Here is an 11590-nt window from a genome sequence, read left to right as displayed (position 1 = left end):
GGAGCGCCCGCATCGCCAGGCGAACAGATACAGTCGAATTCAAGTATGTCACCAGAACTGCTGCGCGTACAGTTCGTCGATCCCTTCGGATATTCAGCGAAGAGGGTGCAGTACGTCGGATCCTGGCACAAGTCATTATCTAAGTTGTTGATAAATGCACACAGAGCAATTGATATGGATAAACAACTGGTGTTAAGCCTTGCTTTTTCCGTTTGCTGACCCATACAGTTGTATCTTCTTCTATTTTTGGTGAGTGCTTTTGACCATGATGCTGAGACCTCTGGTGGACATAGCCACCATCACTGCTGCGTCTCGGTGCAGCCCCTGCTCAATAGTTGTCACGTTCGTCCTAGTCTCAGTATAAGCTTCCTGTCTCCAAGAAAGTTATAATTTTCTTGGAGACAGGAAGCTTATCAGGGACAGAACAACTAAAACTCTCAACCTATCCTTCACCATCATCAGCAATAAGGACTCCGAAATTCATGAACCAGGGAGTGATAATTACATATCTCGCATATACCTCCCTAGGGTCAAAGATATACCCCACTCTGTTCAAAATATGCCCCGCACCGTTCACACGCTCCATTTGGGACAGCAGCATGGAAGAGTACTCGCACTCTGTATACTTCCAAATACATGTTTACCGTGTCCCTGGTATTTTTCCTCGTGCTAACACACTTTTAGTCTGAAGAAAATGTTGAACAGTCTCTGTTTGAATGACAGGTACACTGTAGCTCTCTGATTAGGGCATCGCTGGCCTCAAGCAAAGGTCTCTGGTCGCACGCATGACGTGTGTGGGAGGTGTGTGATTGCAAGAAAGCATAGTTGCCTGTTAGTGAGCAGACTTTAAATGTACAACAACAACAGTAACGACGACGACGACGACGACGACGACGACGACGACGACAACAACAACAACAACAACAACAACAACGTTTATCAAGACAGCTAAGTACACATAATACACCTTATGAGTGATCTTACACAGTTGGATGTTGGAAGAATATGAAGTGGGGAATGTCGCCGGTGGAGCACCCACGTAGCAATCCAGAAAAAAGGACGCCTGAACTGCCAGAAAGCGAGTATACAGGTTCTGGTTGATGTTCAAGACCATCGTCTCGTTATACTGGCCCCTAGGCTGGTAACTCAATGCAGAAGGTCGGCCTGCTGGGAACGTGAACTGCCAGGTGACGTCCTGGAGACCGGGACGACCGCTGCTGTCGACGCATGATAGCTCATACGAACCTCCACCAACAATGACGAGCGGTTTCGGAGTAACCCGCATGTCTGCGCATACAGCAGAGCATACAGCAGAAAGCAAGGGAGAAAAGAGTCAACGAAATAGAGGAAGATAGAAAGACAGACAGGCAGGTGAAGGGATGGACAGGTTGACGGACGGGCAAGCAGACAGTCAGAAAGACCAAGAGCCAGACGAGCAGAGAGACAAAGAGACAGACAGACAGACAGACAGACAAACAGACATACCGGTACATAAATACAGACAGACAGATATGGTATGTGTGTGTGTGTGTGTGTGTGTGTGTGTGTGTGTGTGTGTGTGTGTGTGTATGTGTGCCTGCAGACTATCGCCGAATCTGTCCTTCTCGACTCACAGTGCAGTTTCCGTAGGGGTCGTGGCTGTATGCATCATGGTCCATGTTGCTCGACAGTTGGTGGAGAAATCCATTGAGAATGATGTGCCACGCTACGCGCTGTTTGTTGACCTGAGGAAGGCATATGACTTGATCCTGAGGCCGGTGCTATGGGCCCTCCTGCAGAAGCTCGGCGTCCCGCCCACCATACTGAACATCATCAGTCACTGCATGAGTCCATGCAGGTGAAAGTGCGGGTGGTTGGCGACCTCACGTCCAACATCAACGTTAACAATGGCCTGTCGCAGGGCTGCACGCTGGCCCCTGTCCTGTTCAATTTGTACTTCTTGGCGGTACTTGACCACTGGCGTCTATGTGTCCGGATACAGTTGTCGAGCTGCGGTACAAAGCTGGGAGAAAGCTGGTTGGCGACCGAACTGCCAAGTCGCGTCTGCAGCATCTCACTGTAATGGGTTCGCAGTTTTCCGATGATTCTGCGCTGTACGCCACGTCCAAGGCATCCTTTGATCCGTGTGCGGAGACGTTTGTGGCCTGTGCTTCTGGTTGGGGACTAACCGTCAACTTGACAAAACCAAAGCTATATCAATCAATACTCCCACCGGTGAGCCCGTTAATCTCGGGAATGGAACCATCGATGCCGTTGACCAATTCACATATCTTGGGTCCGTGATTCACTGGGATGGCCTTTGTGCGCATGATGTGCAGTCACGGATTTCTAAGGCGTCTCGAGTGTTTGGTTGCTTGCGGGAATCTGTCTTCGGGAACCGCTCCTTGTCTCTCCAATGTCGACGTCGTGTCGACGTGGCCCTAGTTCTTACGGCGCTGTTGTATGGAGCAGAGACCTGGACGACCAGGGCTCCTAATCTGCGCCGTCTTAACGAATTCCACCATCAGTGCGTGCGGGCTATTGTCGGCATCTCGAGACATCAGAAATGGGATGATCGAGTCACTTCTTCAACATTGGCGAAGACCCTCGGAATTGATTCGGACATCGGCGATATCATCCGCGAACGTCGGCTCCGATGGCTCGGCCATATTGGCCTCATGGAGGATGACCGTCTTCCCAAATGTACCAAGTTTGGGGAGCTCTCTGCAACTCGACCTCAGCACGGCCCACGCAAGCGTTGGCGGGATATGGTTGTGGACGATTTCAACAGCCCTCATTCACCTGTCCCTGAGAAGGAATGGCTCGACATTGCCCAGAACCGCTCGGAGTGGAGGGAGGTCATCCACCGTCGTCCTCAGCCTTGTGATGTCTCCGCCGAACCAGAGTATCATTGTGCTTGCGGGAAGACGTGTCGCCGACCCGGCGATCTCAAAGCGCCACGAACCTTTCTGCCGGTTGCCGCCGAATTAGTCCTTTCGCTATCATTGCCTACGGCAATGGGCAAGTTCAAGTTCAAGTGTGTGTATGTGTGTGTGTATGTGTGTGTGTGTGTGTGTGTGTGACGACCAGGGCGGGTAATTATTTGTTGCCGTCACCGTCTTCTTGCGTCCTTTCCGCATCCTCCGCAGTGGCGTGGCGAGCCCTCGGATCGATCCCCAGCCTGAAACAATGCAGTGGCGTTCGGCAAAGCAAGTGGATTTCTGGATGAGAAAGGAAACAGGTCACACTCGCAGCAATTTATTTCTGGGCGGTGTATCGCTGGAAAAGAATTCGGGTGGACACACCCATTCCCATAGCGCTGCATATCACATCCGAACCAGTTCCGTTATTTTTACAACGTTTCGGCACTTGGCCATCGTCAGGTAATAACAATGAATACCGTGGAAGCCACACAAGAGCAGTATATACGCAGAGTGTAGCGCCAAAAAAGATGCGAATTATGTCACCTAGTATGCAGAAGGGGGGGGGACAGAGAGAGAGAAAAGGCGCAACTAGCACATCACGGAGGAGAAGCAGCAGAAGGTAGCGCGCATTGTGCTCTGTGAATGGCGTTACGCAGAGTGTAGCGCCAAAAATAAAATGATGTGAGTTATGTCACCTCTATACAGAGGGGGGGAAGAGAAGGTGCAACTGTGCATATCACAGAGAAGAAGAGCGCGCAGTTGTCCTCTAGGAAGTGAGGGTACATGCCAAATAATTATGGTGTTAATTCTAGCACAGGAGGGGAGCACGGAGCCCCATGAGTCAATGCACTATGAGGTTAAACTTAGGGACGCGACGAGGCATCAGGAACAGAATGGATTTGAGTGACCAGCTCATATTATAATTATTCAGTGATATTGAAGTAGCAGCATTGTTATTACCTGACGATGGCCAAGTGCCGAAACGTTGTAAAAATACCCCCCCCCCCCCCCCCCCCACCACCACCACCACCACGCAAGTTCTGATCTGCAAGCCTTCCTAGTTCCTTCGTCAGCTGGCCCAACTAGGTTGCACTCCACCATGGGTCAGCGCCAACCGCCAGTTTGCACCAGGTCCGGCAAGGGTTGCCTCGCGTTCCGGGGCACCCAGCTGTGGAACACCTTACCCAGCAATATACGTGCCATCTCCATGCTCCGCCAGTTCCGCGCCAGCATGATCCCGCACACCGTTAGTACCTAGAGTACCAAACGTCCTGTTTGATGATCAGCAGGCTTAGTTTCTCTCCACCTCTATCCGTATTACATCCCTCCCCATTTTCATTAATTACTGCTTTCTATCTGCATTCGCTACCTTTTCATTGGGAAGATCTGCCCGTTTGGTTTGCGAATTAAAATAAACACAACAACAACAACAACAACAACAACAACAACAACAACAACAACAACACCATGCTGGTGAGTTTCCCAACACACGTACAGCCGGTGGTAGCTTGTAGTAGACGTACGAACTAAAACAAGTAAGACAGAGTATTACCTGTCATTAGAAAATTAACTATAAAGGGAACGAGGTGCTGGCATGCTAAACTTATTACTTACCAACACACTGTTACAGTCAACTTCGCTAATAACGACTGCGGATATAACGACAATTCGCGAATAACGACAGAATTTCCATGCCCAGACCAAAGTCCCATCCCACTGGAATACATATAATTAGACTTCGGGTATAAGGACACTTCGCGAATAAGGACACCTTTTTGATGCCCCGGGGAGTGTCGTTATAAGCGAAGTTGACTGTACATGTACTTGCTAGTGGCGTTCCATTGTACTCACTACGAGCCTCATATTCTTGTAACGTTTTGATTCATCTCAAGAGAGTCTGCGTCATACGTCAAGTGTGCGTGTGTAAAGTGAGTCGTTACAATCATGTACGCTTGAGCCAGGTAGTTAGCACTCATGGAAGAATGTTTTGCTCGCGACCTTTTGTGTGGCTAGCCTTTACATGGGGTGAGTAGATCTACGAACATGAATAGTACTAGTACAGCTGTACTACTACATACTACAGTGCTGGCAACTGAAATCCGACCCCCCCCCTAGCGTCTCGTACGAATCGCTAACGCGGCTAGTGCACCGGTAGGGGGGGTCGGATTTCAGTTGCCTGCCCTGTACTAGTACTGTGTGAGTGCTAGTAGAGTGTATGGATGCCATTGGATGGACACAAAATGAAGCGTCTTTTGACTCTTTTCCAATCGACGCGTGCGATACTACAACTACTTAGTGCTAGTACTGCACTAGTACTCAGTACTAGTGCAGTACAAGCAGTACAAGTAGTGCAGTGGCTACTGGAGATCGGATATAACGAGCATAACGCAAGATGCATGTAGATCTACTGCAGTTCTACTTTTTTTTTTTCTACTACAGTTCTACTACACCTGCAACCTGGCAGGTCCCTGACACCGAAATTTTAGTTCACCTAAGCATTTGTGTACCTGGCCTGGCCGGCTACTTCATCATGTCACGCCAATGTGACGCCATCACACCGTTCATCTTCACTTGCACTGGCCGCAGTCGCTGGGTGAATTATTTTTGTTACTATAGAGTATAGTATAGAAGATGTTCACACGCCCGAAGCGTGCCAGTCAAGGAGGGAATTCTCACGAAATGTCAGAGCTAGAGAGACAGGCTACACGGGCCGTCAATCTACTGTATCTGCTGCTGAGACTGAGTGAAGTGTGTTGAGTGCGATGTCTCCGCTATGATACTGACCACAACAACAATGAGCCTGGAGCACTAAAAGTCTAAACGCGATCCGTTCGGGGAGCTGAGAGGACCTAGCACTTCCATGGAGCTTTCCGGAGATTGATGTGAATGCAGTGGAAATCATGAATACTGCCTAGTGGTGCTACATTCTACATGATTCAGTGTAGGTCTACTGTCTTTCGCTTCTCCTGAGCTGAGAACATGGTTAAGGTCGCCCTAGGCTAGAATCGCATGGCTGACCAATGCATTGTACACTGTATTGGCTTGAAGTGACATGTTCGGCTTTGGAAAATCCCAACGTACATTTTAATACAAAGATAACATGGCAATATCAATTGCGCACTCATAACAACAGCAAAAAATGAAGCAAGGTAAGCCCCATAACGTTTTCTTGTGACTTTCATCAGTGGAACGCCGTCACATAAAAATGTTATAACTAAAGCACATACGAAGTTGGTTCGTAAAACACACACTTACATTGTATGTACATGTAGCTAATATTAAATTTTTATTTTTTTTATTTTATTTTATTTCACCGTCCAATGGCAGAAGCCAATGCAAAGGAGGGGGCGTTAGCCAGCCATGGCAAGAGAAGAAAAAGAAAGAAAGAAGGAAAGAATAATTATTATGATAATCGGAAGAAAAGAATGCATGAGGGGGGTGAAATTTATCACTATGTTGACCATGGTGGAGAGCGGCGAGAAAAGCTAGCAAAAGAGGCGAGCGAGCCTACAACGTCGCATGACATTTAACATGGTCTATGAACTGTCTAATATTGGATATTATCTTCCTTTCCATGGGCAGCTTGAGCCAATACGAATATGCAGAAAAGATAGGAGATTTGGTAAACATAGTTGACAAAGCTCTGGGAAGTGCTATGCCATTGCGAGTGTCCCGTGCGAAAGTAAACCAATTATACTTGCTGAGATGGACCAGAACGCATTATGGTTTCAGGTTGAAATACTGCAGCCAGCAAGTCCAAAAAAGCGACGTTTGCACCTGTCCAATGTGTGAATAAGGTGTATGTGAGGAATGTAGTGGCAGATGAATGTGATACTGTGTGGATGAATGTAATAGTGCGTGTGTATTACTTAAAGAGTGTGAGTGATACAACGTTTTCTTCCTGTTGACATAGCACAGGGTCACGAGTACGACTATACACAGTTTCCAACACCTGCAATTGCTTGAAGAAACGTGCGCAACGAATAACACTAAACCAGGAATCGCAAACACCTTACGACATTCTGGACTGGACACCAAATGCATGTACACTGCAGACTTCCTCTTGTCAACATCAAACGCCTGCTCATCCTACTCTCATCCTCCATTCCAATGCCGCTGTCCATCCCATCGCCCTCGTCTTCGTCATCATCATTCTCCATCTCCTCGCGACACCGCTTCACTCTCCTTTTTATGTACATGTATGAGACTGCCACTACCTTTCTCACACACTATAATAATACCTACATGTAAATATAAATCGTTATCAAAGTCTATGTTCCTATTTAGAACTTCTGTACTTTGGAACTGTCTACCACCGAAGATGACCGCTGCAGACTCCCTGCAGGAATTTGAGAAGAGTTTACGTCTATATACACACGAATATGCCCATAGAACCACTGGTATTCCAACACCTCAGCAGTAATTGCACATCACACTTTCCTTTGACGTTTTACTGTCTCATTCCATCTGTCTGGCTAATTTATTCTATTCCCGACCCCCCCCCCCCCACCCCCGTTATGCTACCTATTCAATATCGCACAAGTGGAGAACCCCTCGATAGGCTACCTGCCTCTGGGTGCTATAATTCTACCGGAAACCATATTAGCGACATGTATATACATGTATAAGTTACTGTCCACATATTTGTGTATGTATAAGTGTGTGTTTTAGTTACTACTTTTACATTTTTATGTGACGAAAAAATTCACAAGAAAAAGTTATGGTCAAGACTTGTCCTAGAGGAACTGTGAGTTTCAAAGTCTAAAGAAAAATATTGAACGGTATCCTAAGGATGACAGTAGGGAGCTTTCGCACGTACGGATGGATACGAATGCTGATTCGTCACCTGGTTCGAGGATTCGTCTGAATCCCCGCGGAGAGCTCGTTTTCACGAATGGAAGCCTCTTCATTCGTGGCGCGCTCCGAATCCCTCAGGTACACATTTAAAAAAAAAATATTTGGCCTGGTTATGTTTTGCCTGGTACACATTTTCCCCTTGATTCCATGATCCATGCATGTGTGTGTGTGTGTGTGTGTGTGTGTGTGTGTGCGTGTGCGTGTGTGCGTGCGTGTGTGTGTGCGTGTGTGTGTGTGTGTGTGTGTGTGTGTGTGTGTGTGTGTGTAGTAGTAGTAGTAGTAGTAGTAGTAGTATTTATTATTTGACTAGGGGAGTCCCAACAGGCATGGCCTTGTTAAAGGGAACCCTAGGTGAATCTTTGTGAGGTGAGCAAAAGTACCAGCAGATTGTGCCTGACGACAGTTTGGAGGAAGAGTGTTCCACCGACCTGCCGCCAGAAAAGAAACTGAGCGCAGTCCATACCCAATATGTACAGTAGGTAATACTAAGGCAGCTGTGTGTGTGTGTGTGTGTGTGTGTGTGTGTGTAAACACCCGTGCATCAAGCTGCCAGGCCATATTCGTAGTTGCCATGCACATTTGCATGACGACTTGCGACACCTGAATCTGTTTTCAAGGAAACGATTGCGAGCCGAATAAAACTTTTGTTTCGCATTCGATTCGTAGCAAATGTGGGTCAAACTGGCGAAGACCTCTTAAAAATTAAAAATGCCACTTTTCCTTTCGACAGGCCATTCAAATGATCATCACCCAGGTAGACGGTGGGGGTGGTTGAAGGACAAGAGGAAAGCCATGATGCTGCAAGTCATGTTTGATTGGAAGCCACACTTCCTGCAAATTACGGTACATGTACATGTACATGTACTACAGCCCTGGCAACTGAAATCCGACTCCCTTGCCGGCGCGGCGCGCCGCCAAGGGAGTAGAATTTCAGTTGCCAGCACTGTAGTACATACATGTATATCCACTTTAATATCCGACTAGCGGTGCACCATACCTGTATTATTTATATTTTTACTAAATTTTGAATAGGGAAATCCCCACAATTCATTGTACGTAGAACATGCGTTTCAATATCCATCGACACCAGAAAGTATGCCGTACCTTGAGCTTGGGCGTAAAAAGCGAACATGACCAGCACCAACAGTACCATTCCTGAACTCTCCATTCCTGACCAAGGACACTGATCCAACAGTAGAAGCAATCACGTTAGTGCACTCGCGTACACGAATCTCGAAAAACTCAGTGCAGTTTCTATGTGGACCGGTCGAGGATGTGGACAAGCGCTCCGCGTATTAAAGTTAGTTGTGCTTTAGACTAGTGCTCTCAACAAAAAGGGAGATAATTATAATACTTTTCAAGGACTAGCAAGTGCAAACGAATAAAAGCACCAAAATTATCTCCCGCTCGATTCGCCTATCCAGAAACGAAGTGTAAACTTTACAAATGCGAGGAAGAGAGTACTATCAATAGTATTAGTAGTCCCAGCCAACGCCTTTATACTTCGGTGCCGACGATGAAGGACAGCAGCCCTCCGTGAAGGAGGTAATCGCTCATTGCCACATCTTACACTCTCGGAAGGACTGACGCTCGCTCCGCGCGGGCGCATACAATCGGTGTAGGACATTATTAGTAATCATTGATACATGTATGTGCATCGAACTCGAAACCCCTACTGCACTGGACTGCACTGCGTGTGGACACTACATTTTTACTTACATGTATTCAGTACATCACAAGATGGCACTCGTTACAATCATGATCCACACTGCAGAGTGCAGACCACTGCTGGTTACAATACAACTTTACAAGATGGCCCTCGCCACCATAACCATCTGCATGCTGAAACAAGAATCCTGGCTATGAAGCTGACGCGCCGTGTGTTTGGGGTCGTCCATGTCCTTGTAAGATAGCATAATTATTATTAGGCTTTGGGCCAGCCCCCACATGCAACTAACTGTGTTACTTTGCAAGTCTCGACGTAATAATGTATTATGCACCTGTGAGGGTTGTGGGTACTTGAGTCTCATTAAAATGTTGCTGTTGACGTGCGCTATCTGGCATGACCGTGAGCGTAGCCGGAGTCAATGTCTTACGGGGAATGAACACATTGACTATTGATAATTATTACAGGGTGCGACAGAGCTCTCGGCCATTGAAGAAAATGTTGAATATCACCTCCACCACTACACTGCGCTCTTCAGCCGACTAGACCCTCCTGCACACAACCATCAGCAACGCGAGGACATTTCCGCATGATCAATAATAATAATAATGACAGTTCGCATTTCACTCATTGCATGAGGTCAACGCATCTGTTAACAATTTCGAGCCAAGCAGCTCTATCAGAATGATCAATATACTGCATCAAAAACGATGGCAATGCAGATTTTGCAGCCTGTGTGGGATGCGATTTAACCGCTCTGTTTACAGCGAATGGCGTTACTTTCACCTGGATACCTTGGTACACTGTAACAGCACCCATTAAACGTCCGATTCCAGAAAGAAAGAAAATTCACAGCTCCCGTCAGACTCAGTCTAAATAAAGGCCTCATCAGTACAGCTACGAGCTAAATAGGCCGAGCTACCAGCCATGGTGCAAAGGAGGCACCACAGACATTAAGGTAGATCGTCGCTCTAGCGCCAGAGTGCTCAAACTACAAAAGGTATACTATGATTATGTAGTTGCAGTGGTCAACTGGGGTCTCAAAGCTCGGAGTGAGGATAACAAGGATGCAGTTTACAGGGTTATGGGCCATTACACGCCCGATTGGTTGAGACTCACCTCCTCTCCCCTGACTCACTTGTGAGGTCTGCATTCGCCACTCAGGTGTAAAGGCATAGTGGTGGCTTGCGGAAGAGAAGGCTATAGCTTGGGTGTTTCTGAACATTCAAACGGTGCCAACGCGAATCCCGCGAATATTATTATTAGTTGTAGTGGTGTCGTGATGAATGGGTGTGCGTTTCTTCACGTTCGGGACTGTTGTCAGTCTCTATCCCTGACTCGGACTCCCTGTCGATATGTCAGTGTCATGCATTGTCAGGTGTGTTTTGAATAGTTGGAGAACACTGTAAGATTCACCCCCTGACTCTTGCCATTACCACTATACTAGGGGTTCGCACCAGGGTAGTAAAGGCTGAAGCTGAAGCTGAGGTGTTGAGCCAACGAGGTCTGTATACAGCAGTGTATCTACAAGAGAACAGGAAAACACGCCATGGCATGGGACACAACCCTTCAAGCTACATGTACATGTACATGTACATCACGCAGTCAAGTGGTGTGCTTCACTGACAGTCTGTCCGAAGAGTGCTCAATACCCATGTAGGGCAGAGCCTTTTACACAAGAGAGAGATTGGAAGGTTTGTTACAACTCAGAGTTTCACGTATTACTACGATCATCAGGGTTGCCTGATGATCGTAGTAATACGAACGAAACTCAAGAGTTGTGACAAAGCTTCCAATCTCTCTCTTGTGTACATGTACATAATGTATGCCATACATGTACATGTACATGTACGTAGAGCGTCTAAGTGCGCGTTGGTATTATTATTTCGTTCAACAATGTACATATGCAATGTGTTTACGCATGCCATTTTTCATCTCGGCCAGTGTGGGGTACTTCGTCTTGGGGGTGCGACATGGCGCAGCTACCATGCACGTTACAGGGGCGCAGATAATTCCTTTGATAGCCTACTAGTACTGAAGCTGAAATCACAAGAGGCAATTTTGCGAAAGCACTGTGATCGACTCTACATGATTTTGAAAAGCGATCCTGTCGCCGTTCTCCTTTCCTAAGGACCAGCTGCTTTTCGGCGTGTCCGACCGATAT

The 11590-nt window shown here is 47.1% G+C and overlaps 1 long non-coding RNA gene across 2 annotated transcripts; it reads right to left on the bottom strand.

The window, feature by feature from the left end:
• Nucleotides 1-6: 6 nt before the first annotated feature.
• Nucleotides 7-9157, bottom strand: LOC135830024 (uncharacterized). Of its 2 annotated transcripts, none has more exons than XR_010555971.1 (3): nt 8865-9157; nt 985-1287; nt 7-139 (listed from the first exon to the last, which is right to left on the bottom strand). It is a non-coding gene; the product is annotated as an uncharacterized LOC135830024 (long non-coding RNA). The 2 variants fall into 2 exon arrangements; XR_010555972.1 differs by lacking the exon at nt 8865-9157 and adding an exon at nt 1614-2529.
• Nucleotides 9158-11590: the final 2433 nt, after the last annotated feature.

Source organism: Sycon ciliatum, chromosome 13, assembly GCF_964019385.1.
Source record: "Sycon ciliatum chromosome 13, ocSycCili1.1, whole genome shotgun sequence".
NCBI lineage: Eukaryota > Metazoa > Porifera > Calcarea > Leucosolenida > Sycettidae > Sycon > Sycon ciliatum.
Note: the sequence above shows the minus strand (reverse complement) of the source record. Positions and strands in the feature narration are given on the sequence as shown.